General features: G+C 49.9%; 1 protein-coding gene across 7 annotated transcripts in view; it reads right to left on the reverse strand.

The window, feature by feature from the left end:
- TSC22D3 (TSC22 domain family member 3) overlaps window positions 1-20404 on the reverse strand; it is a 62344-nt gene that overhangs the window by 32250 nt on the left and 9690 nt on the right. The window contains exon 1 of one of the 7 annotated variants that reach the window (XM_041740747.1): window positions 17586-17777. The exons of the other annotated variants lie outside the window; for them this stretch is intronic. The gene's annotated coding sequence lies outside the window, so the exon portion shown is untranslated. Of the gene's footprint in view, window positions 1-17585; window positions 17778-20404 lie in introns of those variants that run through there. 7 annotated transcript variants of the gene reach the window in all.

Here is a 20404-nt window from a genome sequence, read left to right on the forward strand (position 1 = left end):
TTCAATTATCAGCCCCAAACATCTGTTTGTTTAAACCAAGGTCACTTTAGTTTATTACAGTATAGCCACTGGTGAGATAATCTGCTTAGATTTCACGAGTATGTGTGAATTGCCTACCTCAGCCCTTATTTTCACAGAATAAGAGTTCTCTTGAAGGCACAGGGTCAGACTAAAGATAATAAATGATTTTCCTTCTCAACAGAACTAAAAACAAGGATTTAATTAATTCACCAAATTCTAGGATTGAATATCTATATTACATTTCCTAATGATGTTAATCTGTCCAAGGGTGACCCACAGGATTCCCATTGATCCAAGAACAATCTTTAGGCAGACATTTCATTGGCTCAGAGATTGTTTCCCAGTCATTAAGTGCTGCCCTTCTCAACCGTGCAGTCACCCCCACTTTGTTGGTAGAAACTGCAGGTGGCCAGGGAGAGGAGACTGTGGGGGTGGGCAGTACTAGAGATCATGAAGCAGAGAGGTGGGGGGATTCATGGTAGAAAGTATCTCCCTAAGGAGGAGGAAGCAGAGGCAGAGAATTCAAGGAGGTCTGGGGTAGAGAATAAGGAATAGAGGCCAAGATGGTTCTCCCAGGCAAGCCCAAGACTTGAGGGTAATCCAGACATACACCTTCACAAACCCTCACCAGACACACATACGCGTGCGTGCACACACACACCCCTCTTTTACATATCCTTCTTTACCATGACTCTCAAGTTCCATATATAGGAACAGATTCAGATGGAGTTACACACATATGTCACACACACAAGAACACCAACCTTCCCACCAGACACTAACCTTCCAGCTGTCCCTTCACAAACACAGGTATCCTTCTCCCCCTGCCCCACATAATTATATTTACCATATATTTTTTTCATACCTCTTTTGCATGTACCTTAAACCTATTTTTTATGCATGTCCACGTTACTACCCAAATCCCCTCCACACACTCAAGTCTAGACACACGTACACAGTTACACATGGACACACATGCACATCCTCCTCCCCAACAAAGGCAAAAGAAGGCCGTGCTCAGTAAAATCTAGTGCTTTCTTCCTTGGTAGAGGGGATCTGAAGGAGTAACTAGATAGCTAGGTGAATCTGAAAAGTACTTATTATAATGGCTCTTAGTATGGTGGAAAAGTCCATCAAGGACATTTGAAATCCCTCACAGAGTTCACTCCCTTGGCCTATAGACAAGACACCAGCGGTAACCTTTAGCGACTGCCAAAAGCTTCTAAGACTCTGTTAGTCCTGCTATGCTAGCTGACCTTTGCAAGGAATCCTGGGTATTTTGAACTAGCGACATTCAGTAGAAGATATAAAACAAAACAAAACAAAACAAAAACAACATCTTTCCCTGACATTTAAGAACAATACTAAAGTGTCTGTCCAAATTTACCTAGCAGGCCTGGCCTGTGGCGAGATGGTGAGGAAGGAAAAGTTCATTTTAAAGCCCACCTGTCCTGGGTCCTCATCTTGTACCCTGCCAGGCTTACTCTGTTCTAGCCAAAGAAGACTGGGACTTGAGAAAGGTGTTTGGATTTGACTCAAAAGAGGTCATGGGCAAACTTGGAGTCTACTAGTTCTAAGGTCCAAGGGGTGGGCAGTGTGATCTATGTAGTGCCATCTGCATAGGAAATCTGGGGTCCAGTGAGTTTTTATCCAAGTCCTTCCAGCCCGCCCATTAGAAAGTTCAAATGTGGCTCGGCTAAAAAGCAATCGGATCTGCTATTGACACTGTTTCATTCTGAATAGCATGGAGGACTAAAAGCTTTCTTTACTTAGTTCATTAGTTAGCTAACAAGCATTTTCCAAGCACCTACTGTGCATGAAGCACTGTCCCAGACACTCAGCTCTTGCCGTCTCTGCTCCTGCTATTGAATTTCTGAATACAGGCTGTTGCCAGACGTCCAATTTTCTGAGTGCTTGCTCTGACAGGGAACAATGACTAATGAACCAAACATCAGGGAGGGCCCTCTGATCTCCAGCACAGAACATGCCCATAAAGGCAGAGTCTAATTTGTTCAGCAAGCAGCTGCCAATTCTTTGGGGATCTTAATTACCTGGAGCAGTTTATATGGGTGAATCCCCTTGGGAGAGAAACCCTAAACCCTGTCTTTCTCATACCCTACCATACCCCAGGCCCCATAAATGGCTTTAACCTCCAGTCATTGCACGTGGGTACAAAGTCCAGGTCACAGAAGTTCACCAGACAGGCATTCAGGCACTGCACATAGCCTTCCTTCACATCTCTATACATATTCCCCTACACACACACACACACACACACACACACACACACACACAGTGGCAGCAGGGGGTTACAGTAGAAAGCATTCTGGACTGCAAGTCAGGAGATCTTGGTGTCAACCAGCTCTGTCCCTGCTTCTCCGTGTGACCTTGGGCAACACTGTTCTTGTCTATGGGCTCCTGCTTCCTTGCTTATAAAATGAGGGTGGGACTAGATCTCTATGGCCTTTCTAGTTCTGGGACTTGATGCTCAGCTTCCTGAGCCTCCAAGGAGCTGTGTGATCAGGTCAGGTTTGTAAAATGGGAATGAGACAAGGTAGGGGCAGTGGCTGGCTCAGGAACCCGAACAGTCACTCATCACAGGGAAGGAGAAATTCCCTGCCTCCTTGGGTCTGCCCTGCCCAAGTTCCATACTACTTCCCAGATGGTTCACAAACCAGCCTGATGGACTGGAGACAGCATGGGCTCTGCTGTTCCCTTCTGTGTCATATCCTTCTCCTGTCACTCCTCGTATAACCTTTGTTCCAACTCTTGTTCATTTTAACCAGCCCTTTAGCTCATACCAACTAGTTCCCTTTAGCGAGCTCTTCAGAGACGCCAACGATTAAATGGTCTTGAGAGCCTCCCAAGTCCGTAAAATGTAAATAACAGCCCCTGCCCTGGCGGCCTTCACGGGATTTCCAAAGGATCAAATAAGATAAAGTCTGTGAATGTGCTTTGGAAATTGTCAAGTGCTATGCAAATGCGAGGGATTATTATTAATGATGGGTGGAGGAGGCAGCCACATGATGCAAAGGAGCAGCATGCCAACTTGCCTGCTCTCCTCACCATCTTAGCTGTGTGAAGACACTGGCACTGCTAGCAACCCTGTGGCATCAGCAGAATGGCTTTTTGGTTGGTGTTCCCCTGCCATTTCCCCTAGCAGAGTTCAGGACCAGAGGAACGAGGACAAGGAAGGAGTGAGTTAATTTGGGCATTGAGAAGAGAAAGGTCTAGGGTAGCAATTTAAATAATTTTTAAAGTTAGACCCTTTCTCTCAAATGGAGTCTCAAGGGAAAACCAATTTATTAAAAGAATAAAAAGCAGAGCTGCCGGAGTTGTTGAGTAGTTGAGGTTGGGGTGGGAGGCATTGGAGCCCCACTGGCTGGGTCCTCTGCTTGCCTTTAAGATCACTCTGGTGGGTTCCTAGGGTTCCAAAGGAACACACTGGAAAACTAAAAAGTGTAGAGCAGGAGTTCATGTCTGGTGCCCAGTGCTCTGAGCATCCAGATGACAGCCAGAGCCTGGGCACTGGGGGGATAGGGGTATAGGGCAGAGAGCAGGAGGTGGTGGTTAGAGAATGCTATAGAAAGGCAGACAGAGTTGGGTACAACACTTTTTGTGTACTCATCAGCCTTGCCTAAGGCCTGTGTTCATGGGTTACCCTAGAATGGGGTCGCTGCTTTGGCCATCAGTGCTGGAAGGCCTATGAAAAAAACGGATCTAGAAATGGGTATAACAAGGCCCAGGCCAAATGACTGAACAGTGCTCCTGTTTTCTCATTTAGCTCTGGGGGGGGGGGAGTTGCTCCCTGGGGTGGGGGCGGGGGTGGGGCATGGGAATCCACTGTGGTAGCTCCTTCTAACTTGTGGCCCCACCATGAACTAGCATCCCTGGCATGGTGAGGAGGAAAAGGCCAGAAGGGACTGGCCAGACATCTTTAGGTGGGGTCAGTGGCCAGCCAGGCAGACAGAAACCAGCCACCAGCCACCAGCCAGGAGGTGAGCAGGGGGAGGAGGGTTGGAAGTGCTGCTGGTGTGTACAACTTGGGACCCAGCAATCCAGGTGCGGGGCTGCGGGGGGTGGGCTCTTGGGACTGGTCAGGATGGGAGCCCACAAGCAGAGTCACAATACAAAGACAGCTGGAGAGTCAGGGGTCAGGGAGGCGGAGAACAGTCCCCTCCTGGCACATTTGCTCCATTTTCCCACCCTCCCCACCCAAACAGGCTCGGCAACAAGGCAAAGCTGACTGACTAGGCAGAAACCGATGAGATACTGCAGGCAAAAGCAGAAGGATCCAGGCTGGATAGGGGTATACACACCCAGGACTTTTGCACAGGCAGGGCATGGGTGGTTGCTGACTCGGGAGGCAGATGGAATGGTGTCAGGGCTCTCAATGAGGTCACTGCAGTGGGGAGGATATCATCATCCCCATCATCACCCAAAATCACCTTAGAGTAAGTGATGCTGGTATCCTAGAAACATCCGGTACTGGTATTTCTACATCATTCAGGCCCTTTCCAAAAAGCCCAACATCTTTTCTCGAGGAGATTCTTATTCCACATGTGTCTTCCCCTGATTCCTTTTCCACATGTGGTGGCCTGGAGCTCCTTCTCAAATTACCCTGAGGTAGCTGCTACAGAGACATGTTTGCTGTGCCAGGGCTGAGCAGGAAATGGGTAACCCAGAGCAGAGGATCAGCAGCAAAAGCCATTTGTGCTTGAAGGAAACGAGAACATTTGGAATTCCGGTGTGCCTGGGCGGAAGGGAAGAGGTCGTTACATGGGTCCAGACAGTCTTTGTCCTTGCTTTTCTGGAAGGGAGCAGTGGGACCATCTCAGAAAATATGTTGGATGAGAGAATCACTTGGCGAGGGGTTACTTCCCCTGCATAAGCCTGTATGAGTACAGACCCGGGGAAGGAGGTGGAAAGGGGGGCTCCGGAGGGGCCTGAGAGGAACAGAACTCAAGGAGGAAAAGAAGAGCGAATGAGCCAAAAATAGCTTCACAACAGACCCCTCCGAATGACTGTAACCCTTGCTCTGTAAGCAGTTAGAGCCCTTCCCTTCAAGCCAGAATGGTTTTGCTATTATGCACAATTGCCTCACTACTCCTGCTTTCTCAGATACTTAAAAAGTTAACTGAGTCAGGTACATTTGCAAGAGATGGGGGTGTTTCCAGTTTCTTCCCTGCATCTTTCAAAAGTGCCTGCCTGGCTGGCTGCGGGGAGGGCACAGAGGCCTAGCGGCCCCAATTCTGATCTTCAGGCTAAGCTCCGGCCTTCACCCTGATACCTAGCCCCTTATGTCTGGGCTTTTGGGTGGGTAGAGGGGGCACAGCCAGGGCTCTCCCAGTTACCTCTGGGAAAGGAGAGTGCATCTCCAGGGATTGCCTTACATGGCCTTACACGTGGGTGGAGAGGGGTGGCTGCCTGCTTAGCATGACTTGAGAGGCTAAAAGTCAGAACAGTCTTGCCCAGAAAGGTCAGCTCCAGCAGCCTGCAGCTGAGGCCACAGTTCTCACTTTGCTTGCTCCTTTGGAGGGTCCATGTTTAAGCAGAATTGTGACTTGGGAAGGGAAGCACATTCAGCTACTGCCAGCTGTTTATACCTTAGCTGGAGTCTCTGTGTCCCCTTTGAAGTAGCAGAAAGCAGGTCTCCCCCAGGGAGGGATGGACAACTGAGAGGTCAGGGGGTCAGGAAAGTTCTGGAATATGCAGCTGAGAGCCCTGAGCAGATGAGGGTAGTTGGAGGGAGCTTGTGCTGGAAGGGAGTCTAGGGCAGAAGAGAGAGTGTCAAAGATAAGGGGAAGATAAGAAGAGGATGAGAGAAAAATCCTACCCAGTTCACCATTTTCCTGAAAGATGTGCCTGCTTCCTCTACCCAGGCTGAAAATGTTTCAGATTTTGGCAGCTAGGTTCACAACAAGGGAGATGCAAGCTCTTCTCCAGACAGAGGCATTTCCCCAGAATTCATATGCATCTCTGCCCACCTAATGCAGGAACCATGTGCTGGTGAGTTCTGGAGCCGGGGTGCCATTCACCTTCCCTACTGGGCTCCAAGGCTTGGCATGAGCCACCCCTTGCTCTCTAAGGAGCAATGAAAACAGTCATTAGTTCTTCGTCATGGCTGGGGGAGTGGCAGGGGGTGATATGTGCTCCGTTGGCCAAGCCCCTGCCCTAGAGACAAAGAATAAAGAAGGAATGCATGAAGTCCTGCATGTGGAAGCCAGGAGTCTGTCTCCACTAGTGCTGGGCACAGACCTGAGTGGAGTGGGTGCCCCCAAAGACAGCAGGGCTGGAATGTGCCAGGGTCCCTTTGCACTGGAGAGGTTAGAAGCCTTCTGGACAAGTAAAGCCCTAAAGATGGAACACTGCTGCCCAGTTTATATTCTCCAGAGACACCACAGGAGCCTAATGAGGTTGCCAAGGGAGCGTGTCTGGCAGCGTCGCATCAGGGGAAGGGACGCAGAGCAAAGACACGGTCCCAGGCTCAACAGAGGCCCATGGCCAAGATATGCAGGGCAGGCCAAAAATGCAAAAATCAATTCTTGCAAAGACAGCAAGCATGAAGTCTAGCTCTCGGCCGACAGAGTCCTCCCTGGCCTCTGTGGGCTCCAGGGACCGAGGAACCCCATCCACCCACACTGCCACCAGGCCAGCTGCGGCGGCTGCACACTGCTGTGGTTGCTTCAAGACACTTGGTCTCTAACTGATACATAGAGAGCAGCACCTGCTTCTGCTCTTAGCCTTCAGCTCCAGCTCGGCCACTGGCAGGGCACACCTGGCCAGGTCTGCCCTCTTTGCCCAAGTGTGTGCTGAGCCAGAGAGAGCACAGGAGGAAGGGCCAGGATGTGGGGCCTCCCTGAGACGGCAGAGATCCCGGACGAATATGCTATAGACTGGGAAAGGTAGCAGTGCTGCCTCCTCCAATTCTAGCACTTCTGGGAGTCATTTCTCAGCTCACACTTCCCTCCCATGACAGATACATAAATCCGTTGCTGAAGAGGCTGCCGTGCCCCTTCCTGTCTCGGACATGATTTTCCTCAGATGAATTGCACCACCTCCTTCAGACTCACATGGGTCAGACGACCAGACCAGGCACAGGAATACAGCCATCAGGCTATGGTGAAGTGAAGAGGGAGAAGGGGCTTATGATTTCCTGGTTAGTGCCTTGACCCCGTGTCTCCCCAGGTCAAACCAGGTACCCAGGGACAGGCCCCTGGGAATTTCCTGGACAAATCCACAGCATAAACCACCACAGGACACATTCGAAAGCCACACAGAAAAGACTTCTGGGTGACCCAAAGCCAACTCCCAAGTCTTTCTAGGTGTCTTCGTGTACTTTGCACAATGTCCATGGCAATATGTGGTCTCACCTCAGCTTTCCCCTCATCCACCTTCTCCTCCCCGTTCCTGCACACTCCAGGAATGCAAGCTCATTTTTGTATCAGCCCAAGTTATGAGGAAGGCAGAACTACTGGAAAAAAAACAACAACTAGACCCACAGCACAATTTCAAAGTGAGCTACACGTGATTTTTAAATTTTTTTACAGATTACCTTTTATTTTAGACTATCTATACCCATATTTGATGTTACCCCAGCCACATGGAATTCCACTATGATTGTATTTGGAATCCATGCAGGAGTGGATAACTTATTTTCACAAGAGCCTTCTTTATTTATGCTCAACATAGACTGGTGTCAAAGTGACCCCACATGTCTGAGCACCCAGAGACTTGCTAGAAGGTGGGGGGCGGGGACAACATGAGATTCAGTGACTGCTATGGATATTCCACAAACTGGATATTGAATATAGGAATAATCAAAGTGTAACTCTACCTAGATAAAATAATGGGGCTATGTGGGTAGGGCAGCTAAAGGCAGAGGCTGCAATGAATCACTGGCACACAGTTTAGTATCATTAAGGAACAAGCATGATCCTGGATGCTCTAAATAGGAAAGAAACATGTAGGAACTCTGAGTTCATCTTCCTTCTCTACTCCATGGCCATCGTCCACTAATGAAATTCTATACTGCTCCCGTCTCCTATTGGACAGCTAGCTCAGGGGGTTAGGGCAGGTGGTTGGGTCCTCCGAGGTCCAGTTAATTTTGCTCCCTTCCTACCTTGCCATCTTCCAAATGTGTGTCACTGGTCAGAGAAGAGATTAACAGCGGGCAGGAGTGTGTGGGGGGGTGTTTGGCTAAAGGCAAAGGTGTGCCTGTTACATTCTCACCTGTTAGAGGACAGAATGAAATATCAGATGGAAAATTTGGACATTGTCTAAAGGATGGAGAAATACAAGCTGGTTCAAAGTCTTTTTTTTTAAATAGATAAAACTGATCTGGCAAAGGGGCTGGCAAGGAGTGGAATAACCACCACTGAAGCACATTAAGTGGTGTATAAGAAAGCTGGAGGACAGAATTTAGGAGGAACGGTCTCCAAGGGCAAAGGTTGTTAAACACTGGAATGTACCACCAGAGGATATTGTGGTATTCCCTTTCCTAGAGGTGTCTGCTGCTCAACTGTCTCTGCCTGGGCCTTTTGCTAAAGATGGTTCCAGGGACCAAACAACAGAGGAAAGAGATATAAGGCTCTTGAGGTGCAGCCCAGCTGGGAGGCAGGAGACCAGGCCCATAATACTACCACTTTTCTGCTTCTTCCCCAGGGTTCATCCCCATAATCTGCAAGGTGAGCTCTGGGAGGAAGCAAGGCTAAGAATCAAGTTCCCTATCTCTAGGCAAGGGAAGGAGGAAGTGGACAGAACTTATTTACACAGACAGAGCTCATCACACACTCCTAGCAGAAATGGGAACCCTGTTCTCCAGTTTGATTTTATACAAATTTCCCACCACATCTTGTCCAAATCTGTCCGGAAATCAGCTCTAGTCCATGTAAATTGCCACCGTCACATACTTCCTGTCCTACTGTGGTTTTGTGCATTCAGAGAAAGATTGTAACTTCTTTGACCTGCTTCCTGGAAATACCTCCTTACATCTGAGCTGAATTTGCCAATGAACAATGCTGAGAAGAAATCAGTGGAAGCTGGTGAGGGCAGCCCCACCAACTTTCCTGCAGCTCCCCCACCCCCACACCCCCACCCCTGTGTGTTCTGGAGTGTGGTAAGACAGTGCCCTGGGGCAAGGGAAAGGCCTGCTGGTTGGTAATCTGGAGTGTTGAGTGTCATGGGGCAGAGCAGGACACCATGGATATAAAAATAGCAGAGTGTTCTTACGCTTGGAATAGGGCTGTCAGAGGAGGCCTTCAAGCTAGGTGTACATGGATGAGATGATCTCAAATCATACTGGATGGCCCCTATTATCCTCTGTCTCCTCTTGCCCGCCTCTGCTAACACAGTGTGGCAGTACGGCCTGGAATGCTTACCACTGTCAGGATATTAGCCACATCTCAGTACCACCAGTATTGTCCTTAGGGGTGCCTGGGTGGTACAGTTGGTTAAGAGACCGACTCTTAATTTTGGCTCAGGTCATAACCTTGAAATGGTGAGATGGAGCCCCGCCTCAGGTCCTGCACTCAGCATGGAGTCCACTTGGGACTCTTTCCCTCTCTCTCTTTCTGCCTCTCCCTACTGCGCACGCTCTCTCTCTCTCTCAAATAAATAAATAAATAAATCTTAAAATAATAACTTTAAGTAGATTCACTTCTTAAAAATACCCCCATCTTAGGAATATTTTTGAAATCACAAGGTGCATGTGTTAGACACATTCTCCCCCTACTACCTGTCCAATAAATAAACAGCTATAAAAATAGAAAAACAAAGTTAGTCTACGGAGCACCTAAAATCCTCTTGCATACCACCAGTATATGTTTACCACACTTCGGGGAAACAGTACTCTCTGTATAGCGCATGCAGATGGTCCCCACCACCAACAAGCAAGGCTTTATATCCTTCTCCTCCAATGTAAAGCCGGCAGGGCTTGAGAATGCCCGCCTGGCCCTGAATACTGTTTCTGGGCCTGCCTCCCTCATGCCTTCCTCTCAGGGCCAGGACCTGGGCCCTTATTATTTTTCTACTTTCAGGTGCCAGCCCCAGCCAAGGCTGGAGTTTGCAGCAGAACACAGAGCCCTTATTCCCAGTCAAGTGCTCCTTCCCTCTGGCTGAGAATTCCACACTAGATCTCACTTAACTTGGACAGTGTCCTCTCTGGAGTGGACTTCTTCAGCCTCGGCCCCAGGGGCTGTATTGGCTGGAGTGCCCCAAGCCCACATCAGTAGACTGCCTGGCCAGCCAGGCGCTCACACAAGGCCACAGACACCTCTGGCTGGCCAACTCCCCCCCACCCCAACATGTGGTGCCCCTAGTTGGGAACACTGTCTTCCCTGGGAAGTCAGCTACCCTCCCTCTCCAGAGCCTACTCCTCGGGTGGTCATCAGGAGACAAAGCAGGCCCGAAGCAGGAACTTGTCCAGCAGCAGGAACCTGAAAGGCCAAGTATTCTCCTGGCCAAAAAGAGGTGTGCCGCTATTAGCTAAACCCCAGGACTTTCTAACAATCAGGGTTAAGATGTCTTAGGGTCCAGGCAATGTGCTCCCCTCCCATGCTTTACAAAAGATCCTGTTTTGGCTGGAGTGTTCAGGTCCTTTGGTGACTTACAACTTTTGTTGTTGCTGTTCAACAGATAATCATCCCCCATCCCTCGCCACCCCCACCCCCAATGGAAGCTGGATGCTCTCAGTGTCTCTGGATATAAAGTCATTAGAGCAGCAGAACTGTTCTGAGACTGGAAACTCTGCCCCCTGGGCTCATGGGCAGGGCCAGGGTTGTCCAGAGCCCCCTAACTTCCATCACCCATGGGATGAATTCAGGGGACCCCAGCTTGAAAACCCTGTGGTGAGGAAAATCAAGCCAGATGAGGACCCAAACCCTACAGCTTTAAGGGACAAGCATAGATTCTTATTTAATTCAGGGGAGCCCAGCTTGAAAACCCTGTGGTGAGGAAAATCAAGCCAGATGAGGACCCAAACCCTACAGCTTTAAGGGACACGCATAGATTCTTATTTGTGACCTTGTGTGTTCGAAGGTGTTAACCTCTATTTGGCCAGGTGGTGATACAATATACCTCCCCTCTTTCTTTTTCTGTCCTCTAAACTCTTTCCTCTTCCCTTTCCCTCTCTCGAATTCACCTCCTACCTGGCCTCCCTCCCCTCCCCTCCTCTCTCTCTTCCCTTTCTTCTTCTACCCTTGGGGCAGCTCCTAAGGCGCCAAGGAAGACCATAGGGCTCTAGACAGTGCAGCACTATTTCCTGCAGAATTCCAAGATCCCTTCCAACCTTAGGAATCTGTGATTGATTAATGGAGTAGCAAGAAACGGTTGTTGAAGGTGCCGAGTCAAGAAGGATGAGGACTAGTCGAAAGAAGCATAGTGTGGGGTGGCGCGGATGCGGGCACTAGGGCAGGTGTCTGGACAGGTGTCTGTGTAGGGGGGGTGTTCCTCTTCTACTCACTTTCCCTACTGCAGCTTCCCCGGCAGTGGAGGTGCTGATGGGGGCACAGTTGGCAGAGGATGTTGGAGATGACCTGCCATATGGGGAGCCCTGCACTCTCATGTCTGGCCCCAGAAGGAACTCTCTGGTTAGTGAAATGTCATCAACTATGGCTTACAGACCTTCACCATATAATCCGGGGAGGGACAGCCGACTTTGAGGGAATCCGAATGCAGTGCAATGTACTAAATACCAATACTCTACACCAAGTAGATTGGTTTCTGGTGTCTCATCTGTGCATTAGTGGGGGGAGAGAGTAGCTATATATATAGTGGTTGTTAAATTCTCAAAGGGCCCTGTGCTGGGTCATGCAGCAGTGGGTCTGGTAAAAGTGGAGGGTTTACCGAGAAAACAGGTTTCTAAGACAAGGGGTCAGTTTAGTCTCTCTTCGTAGGCTCTCTTTTAGATCTGGATGTGAACATCCAAGACCTGAAAATACTCCTAATTCAATTGAGAATTTCCACAAAGACACATAGGAAGAACTCAAGAAATGCATTCTGGGTTGAGTACCTGAATTTGGGGGCTCAAGGAGCCACTGGGAGACATTTAGCAGAGAGGCTCCTTAGCAACCACGCACTGACCACACCCCCAAACATCCTAGTTCTCCTTACTAGCTCATTCCAAGCCCATCATCCTTTGAGTTTTGAAAATTGACCCCAATGTTCTATTCAGCCTGGACTCCCTCTTGAGGTCAAGGCTCTGTGCACATTTACCACCTTCTCCTTCCCTTTTCTTGTTCCTGTGAACCCCTTCTCCCCAACCACAGCATTCCAACATTTAGGAGTCCAATGACTTATTCAAAGCATCTGTGCATCCCAACCACACACAGCAGGATTTTCGAGGTGTTTTCCGGAATATCGGAGTTGGAGGAGACTCTATAGACCACCTTGGTTCTCCCCTCCCCCATTCTGTTAGTAGGAAAAGCAGCCCCCCAGAAAAGCACGGAGTTACTTACTCAAGCTCAAGCATCAGATTGGTGGCAAAGTCAGGACTGGAACCCAGATCTTCTGGATCTAAATCTGACCCACTTTCCACCACCTCGAGCTGTAGCTCCTCCAGGAACTGTGCCTCCTCCATGAGCTCAGGGTCCTCCCCAAGCTGGGGCTCCTCCACGAGCTGGGGCTCCTCTAGCCTTTCCCCCTTCATTTCATCACTGCCCAGGAAAGCCTCGATTGCCTGGCTTAGGTTGGTTTTCTCTCTCTCTCTCTCCTTCCCTCTCTCCCTCCCTCCCTCCCCTCCCTCTCTCCCTTTCCTCTGGAATCTCTCAATTGCTCTCTCTGTAGCTGCCGAGCTAGGGCAGGAGCAACTGGGAACTCTTTCTCAGGCTCAAAAGCAAAGTGCTCAGAGAGTCTGAGGGCCAGCCTGGGCTGGCTGGGCTGTGGAGGCAAGAGGAAGTTCTTGGCCCTGAGTGCCTCAGGGGCTCCTGGGCTCTGAGAGAAGGCTGGAGCTCCAGGGGTGAGTGTTGCCCTCCGGATCTTCTGCTGAGGCCAAGGCCAGGCCAGCTTCCTAAACTAACTCCCAGACTGAAGGGGAGGGCCGGATCCTCTGGGGGAGCCCAGACAGCAGCTCTGCCAGCCAGCCCCTGTGGTTGGAACTTTCAAAAAGACCAATGTTTCAGCAACTGATTTCTTTTCCAACCCGAACAGCAGGGCTTTCTGTCCCCCTTGCATGACTGTGGCTGTGGCACACAGCCCCCGCCTGAGCAGAAGCAGGATTCTAGGGCCGAGGCTCCATAACACCCAAACCACTGGTCAATTCTATTAAATAAAACCAAATTAAAAAACACTGTTTTTGGCATCACGTGGACCGAAAGCTTGTCTCCTGGCATGGAGGTATTGTGTATCTACTGGGATGGGATGGACACAGCCGTCCAGAGACAAGAAGTTGGAAGACCATTGAGTCAGAGAATCAGGAGACATGGTTTCTCTTTTCAGCTGGTCTCTAATTGGCTGTTTGTTTTGGGGCAGGTACACAGCCTATTCTGGACCTCAGCTTCCTGATCTGTAATGGGAGGGGATGGGGCCAAATGGCCATGAAAGTCCTCCTAGATCTGAGCCTCTGGGGCTCTAAGATGTGTGTGGAAGTGAGAGGAGCTGCCCCCCCACCCTGGGAATGGGGAGACTCGGGAACTGGAAGAGGTGGTCCCCAGCTTCACTGCCCTCTGAAATCCTTCTTCGTTTGCTAGCAATGCCGGTAGAGTGCCCTCATACTCCTGTAAGTTTTGATCTCTGGTAAAAATTTCAAATGTCCCGGCAGCCTGCCCTGCTTACCCACACTGCCCGCCCCGCCCCCCTCGCCCCACTCAGAAGGAGGAAGGCCAAACGCCTTCTCAGTCATTTATACCTGAATGAATGTGAATGAAGAAGGTTCAGAGAGCAAGCCTTGACAGGGAGAGAGCCTGCCAGGCTGTGTTGCAGGTGTTAGCTGGCTCTGGGCAGGAGAGGGTGTGTGACTGCTGGAGCCAGGGGAGGGGTCAGTGAGGGGACAGAGGGGACTGGTAAGAGAGGAAGGCAAGGAAAGTCAGAGAAGATTTTATTCTGGTTCCATTTAAGACATGCCTAAGGAAAGGAAGGCTGGCTTTTCTTGACTGAAGGCTTCCTAGAGCATCCTCTCACTTAACCTTTCCAACCACACTCTCCCTCTGCCATTTTTTAGATGAGAAAACTGAGGTCCAGGGAAGTCACTTGTCAAGGTCACAGAGTCTGTCAGTGGTAGTTTATCAGATGTGAAGCCCCCGTGCTTTATGAGCACACACAGTGGCTAATGTCTTTTTCTGCCTCTTGGTGGCCCCTCCAGGGTCTTTCGTGGGTGGAGAAAGAAGGAAGCCCATCTCAGCTGCCTACCAGGGCCAGCACCTCCCACTCCTCTGGTAGAAGAACATGGAAAAGCAGAGGAGGACCCTGCGTCTCTAGAATCTTGGTTTCCTGGGACTTGACGGCCCTGGGCACACCTTGCAGTGAATATTAGAATATACTAGCAAAGTCTCCCATGTTTGAATAGGAGAGTAAAGACAGCGTTTTGGGGACCTGGTATTTCTAGGGGCCAATATCAAGTATGATTTTCAGTGCATTAGTTCTTTATTCTCTTCACTGCCCTTCATCCTGTTCATCTGGCAAGTGAGCTCTTCAAAGTCTTCCTGATCCTGATTTTCAGATGATAGTCTATTAAGGCCCTTGGAGAATCATTCTACCTAAATCAAGGCTGCTTGATCTCAGCAACGAGAAAGTGTCTTTGAGGGTTTGCTTCTACATGAAGGCCTCAGTGAGCCAGAGGAACTTTACAATCCACATCTTAGTGACTTGAGGTCATTCTGCCTTTCCTCGCTACTGATATGGGACAAGAATCACTCACAAAGGGGTACATGCAGTGCCCATGGTCTTAACAAGGTGACTTCTTTTTTGCAGATCTCCTAATCCTAGGGAGAACCACCTTAGCTTGTGTTCTCATGGCTTTCTGCACCTTTCCTTCATTCTGATTAATTGCAATGATACAGTTATTTGTCTATTATTTAATCTCTGTCTCTGCCACTAGATTGTAAGTTTCCTGCCACTGGGATCCTGCCTGGCTTGTTGACTGCCACTGCATCCCTCGTGTCTAGTCTTCCTTGTGTGTGTGGATGGAGGAATCCTCTTCCTCCACAAGTAGGTGGGGTGGGCCTCCAGCACAGGAGTGCTCCCCCAAATTCTCAGCCAGTGGAAGATGGGTGCCCCACTGAGGCTAATCTGAGAAGGCCAGAGGACTTGGGGAGGTACCCTAATAGTTCCAGTCCATTCCCCTCAGACATTCCAGGCCCAGGAGAGTGTGTGCTAGCTTTAATGACTGATATCCAACGGACATCTCACAGGCATTTTTGTTATGAAAGTATTCTCATGAGAAACACTTCCACATATCACACACGCACTTTGTTCTAACTTAGGAGCACCTGCGTCTGCCTTCTTTGCCTGTCTGTCTCCCTCTGTCCCCTTCCTTATAACCGGCCCTCTTATCCAGTTCTTTATTATTACCGTCACTACCTTCCCCACATTTACACATCAGTAGGGCAGCCCGTGGTACCCTCATTTAGCTCGTCAGGAAGTTCTTCCAATTATCTAATCTCAGTTCTTCACGCTACAAGAGAGGCCTGTTCCTGGTGTGGTTTGGAAGCAGCTAGCTACCATCCCTGAGTTGTGACTTGTCTTATATTTGAAGTTCAACCTCTCTTCTCTCTCTTCACCAGCCTCCATCCACTCCATCCTCAAACTCTCTTAGAGCCATCATCTTTGTTCCTTTAGCCCAGCCCCACAAGCCCCCGGAAGTCCAAGGTTTACCTCCTGTTGGCTAAATAAGTCTTTTTGGCCTTATCTGGACCCCTCCCAACTCGAATCCCTTAGATCACAGTGAGCTCTCAGCTGTCACGCACCTTGCCATTATGATGGGACCCACATCTCTCAAATGAAAGCTCCCTGGAGCCCCTCGATCAACCTCTTTGCCCCTTTGCACAGTATAGCCTCCCTCCCCTTCTGCATTCAGGTTGTTTTTCAGCCTGGATGAATATCTGACATTTGCAGCCCAGAAAATTTACACCTCGGGCTCCTGAAAGGAGTGCAGCCTGGAGCTCTGTGTCCCACTGCCTCTGTACAATGAGAAGCATTCATAACTCAGAAGGAGCCCTGCAAGGAGAAAAGAAAACCCAGACGACCCTCCCCCTTTCCTTTTTTTCTTTACAGTAAATAATTTACAAAACCAAATTTTCCTCCCCACAGGCTATACCCACTTTATCACCGGTCCCCAGGACCAGCCTTTACACATTTCCATACTGTCATGGGCTATTTTTAGCAAAGGATGACATTAAGTACTAGTCGCCCCATGGGCTTCAAACTCATCTCTTCCTCTTGTCAGAATGTTGTTAGTCTTCCTCTTTTGGACCTGACAGCCACTCACAGCCTAGAGATATTTCCAAGAGTGTAAGGCGCTACCTAATTGTACAATTTTAGGGGCTCCTTAGCTCCTCTAGCTCCTTACTAAAAGTCCTCTGCCTAAAAATGTCTCCTTTGGCCTGGGTCTGCTGATGAGAATTAGATCAGGGCTGATGATTTCAGTATTAGAGATTCATTTCTTTAGCTCAAGTATCCCTGCTTCAGGTAGCCTTGTCTGATCATTCCTCATTAAACTCTCTGACAGGCACCTAGGTGGTTCAGTGGTTGAGTGTCTGCCTTTGGCTCAGGTCGTGATCCCAGGGTTCTGGGATTGAGTCCTGCGCTGGGCTCCCCTGCGCTGGGCCAAAGCCTCTCCCTCTGCCTATGTCTCTGCCTCTGTGTGTCTCTCAATAAATAAATAAAATCTTAGAAAAAAAAACAACAACTCCCTGATAGAGCCTTGTTCCTTTTTCCCTCTTGGCACTTACTCCGTTTGTAATTGTGCGTTCATTAGTGTGACCATTTGGTTAATGTCTCTCTCTCCCACTCATCTGATTATTCCGTGATGGCTGTGACCCATGTCTCTTGTGAGTTTCCCAGTGCCTAACACTGAGCCTGGCACAGGGGACGGTGTGCAAGAAATATTTTTTCTTGACTGAGTCTGTTGATGAATTTAAATGTGAATTCTCCAGAGCACTGGTGGGAAAGGCTAGGAGTGTGAGCACCTGGCATCTTAGCTGGAGGAGATGGTCCCAGAAAGCAAGAGTGCTGACCCTAAGCAGCACCCCTCCCTTCCATAGGCGACCTGAGGCTGCCTCCTTTCACTACCGTAGCTCCCTCACCTGCCTTTCCTATCAGCTTGATGTTGTCCTCCTTCCTTTGCCTTGCTCCGGGGTCTTCCCTGGTACGACATATGGGAAAGAAGGATTTATTTGATCCAGGTGCAGAGCTAAAATGGCCTCCTGTGGGGCTGCCAGCAACATCTGTTCAAAGACACTGGGGCAGATAGTGTATATATTCTCTTGGCCACACTGTGACTAGTCTCTGGTTCTGTCACCTACCTCAGAAGGGTCTGGGGTAGATCAAGGCAAGGGGTGCTGAGGTATGAAGCCATACCCCTCAGGCTCTCCTGGTGCCCACCTTCGACTGCAATCTGAAGCTCAACTCACCTGGTCCCAATGAGCTCTCTCCAGGCAGAAAAGAGAGGTGCCTTCTTGCTCCCAGGCCCCAGCACCTACCCAGGGTGAGCCCAGGTTCCTGAGGAGAGGGGACTAGGGGCCAGCTCAGTCAGAGTCAAAGAGGAGCCATGAGAGGAGGGCCAGAGTGGGCCTTCCTCTAGCCCCTGAAACTTGGTGACTCTGCGTTTCAGTTTAGAAAGAAGAGAAAGTGTTCTTGGCTGCTGTCCCCACTCCAGGCCAGCCCCTTCCTACCTTTGATCCCTGCTCCACTGGAAAGAATTCCCTCCTCTGTCCCAACCAGAGTGCCCTGCAGCTGCTTCCCACATGCCAAAGCCAACCCACTCTTAAGGCCCTGCTGGAAGCTGCAGCCAGAAAGATTCTCCCTTCCTAGTTGGGCTTTGGTACCACCTAAGCTCCAGACCTGTGGACCCAGGGTGCAGCAAGCCTCAGGCCTTTCCCTCAAGGGAAGTCCCTATTCGGTCTGCAGTTGCTCTAGTGGAACTGCTTTGATCCCCACTGGCCTCGGGTACAGCTACTCCACTCCCCCAGCTACACTCTTAGTTCTCCAGGCCCCATCCTAGCCTCTGCCACCTTGCCTGCCTTCTTCAGTGCTAAACAGAGTAGGTGCTAAAGAAATCCACAGTGGGTTCTGGATCAACAGTGGGATCTCAGTCAATAAATGATGAATTGATTGCCTGAAATGCTTGGTCACTTGGTACAAGGCCGAATGAGGTGCTGCCATCATTCATGTCTCCGGGTACCTGGGCAGGCAGAGTATGTTGCTGTCAAACAGAGCAGGGCTCTTTGTCTTTCTTTCTTTCTTTTTCTGTTTTTTGTTTTGTTTTTGTTTACAGCAACAGACTCTGAATGGGAAGGGTGGGGGGATAAGGAGAAACAAGGGGTTCACAGCCCGGGAGAGGTCTCAAGAAAGGGAAATTCTGCACCAACTCCTCTGGCTCCCCAATATTGACTGGCTTCTGGGTGTGATCTGGGGGACTTCAGGGGCCCATATCTCCTGTGCCCCGAGATGATGGTCTTGAGCTTGTCTGGGGATTCCTGAATCTGAGCTTAGGACCCACCCATGTCCGCTGGTTATTTCCACACTTTTCTTTTTACTTTGTTTCCACTGCTCTTTGGTTAGAGAAAAAGAGGAAGAGTGTCCCCAACTACCCCCAGCCTAGGAGCCACTCGCCCAGGCAGCACAGTGGGATGGGCTCAGGCAAAGATGAGGGAAGAGAAGAAGAGGAACTCTTAGTTTAGGCACAAACTTGGCAGCAAGGGAATACCTGATTGATTGGCCTGTTCTGTGTTGTAGATAGTCAAATGAGCTTATGAGAGAGACAAACATGTCAGAGAATCCAGTATTACTGTGCTGGGGGCTCGGATGCGCCAAGCTGGTAGTATAATTCTCTCAATAGGCCAGTGAGAGAGCTAAGAGATATTGTGAATTCAGACCAGTCTGGGGACTTGGGAGGCTTCATGGAGAATGGGCTGGGAATTGGTGTTCTTTTAAAGGGCTCTTCTGGCTTGTTGTAAACCCTTCTGTGTGGGCTCCCAGAGCAGTCCCTGAACCAATAAGCAGATACAAAGGGAAGAGGGACTTCTGAGACTGGTCCTGGGGCCCCTCTAGGCACACTAGAGGCTGTCTGTTTAGTGGTGTAGGGTCAGGTGCTAAAAGAAGTCACCCTCCCTGCCCCCACCAAATGCCCCAAACTACGCTAAGCCCATAGCAGCTCACCTGCCTGCTTACATCTGCTGCTGAGTGTGGGGGCCCGGTGGCGGTGGGGTGGTGGTGGTGGTGGGGAATCACCTTTACAACCTGGTCCTTGCTTCTGAGCAGACTGCTTGCCAGACACTAGAGGGAGAGGAGTAGGCTTTTCCTTTGGAAACATGATGAACTCTGTAGACCCCTACCCAACAGGCTTCTGAATGCCTGGCCCCAGGGAAGCCTGCCATTGAGCAAGCAGAAGCTTGATGCCTCAGTACCCTGGCCCTGTTACATAAGGCACTATGTGAGATATGAGTCAGGGCCCTCAGGCTGGCCAAGGCCCAGCCTAGTCCTGGAAGTAAGGCTAAGCAAGGTGAGAGAGGGTGCTGGTAGCGGTGGTGCTTGGCTGGTAAGCTAGGAAGGAGCCACTGGAACCACTTCCCTTCTTCTCATCCCCTTCTTCCTCAGGGATGGCAGGCCTAGCCAACCAATGGCCTAAACGGCTCTGATGGGAATCATGGCCAGACCGCTAAGCTGTGAGCAGCTGCTCTCCACCTCCCCTGAAGAGAGGACAAGAGGAAGTGGGTTGAATACCCAAGACTATTTCATGAATAAATTCTTCCTTCAAGGAAGGATGGGAAAGGTCCCTGTGGGGCTCTGTCCACAGGCAGGGCCTATTATTTTTAGGCTGGGCCTATTGGAGGAAAGTGGCTCACAGGAGAGGAAGGCTGATGGTGTGCCTTGGGGCATCACTGACCAAGCCTGCTTCTATCTCTTGTTTCTCCTTGGTCTACTATGTGTACCATGGGAAGCTTCCCAGTAGGTCTCCCATGCCGGCTGGGATCTCATTCCTCTCATACTGTTTCCAAAAAGGCAATAGCTGCTTTGCAGCAGGGCTTTCCAGCTGGAAGGTACAGGTGAATTTGCTTTGCCCACTGATAAGGTTCCTTCCTGCCTGGATTAGCATTTGGAAAAAGCTTGCTTTCTACTTTCACAGGCCTCTATCTTATTCCCAGTCCAACTCCTTAGCCCAGATGAAACTGGCACAGCAGCCAGTGGCCTCCCTAAGCCCCTGCCATGATTTCTCATGAAACCTGCTTTG

This window comes from Vulpes lagopus, chromosome X (assembly GCF_018345385.1).
Source record: "Vulpes lagopus strain Blue_001 chromosome X, ASM1834538v1, whole genome shotgun sequence".
In the NCBI taxonomy this organism is placed as follows: Eukaryota; Metazoa; Chordata; class Mammalia; order Carnivora; family Canidae; genus Vulpes; species Vulpes lagopus.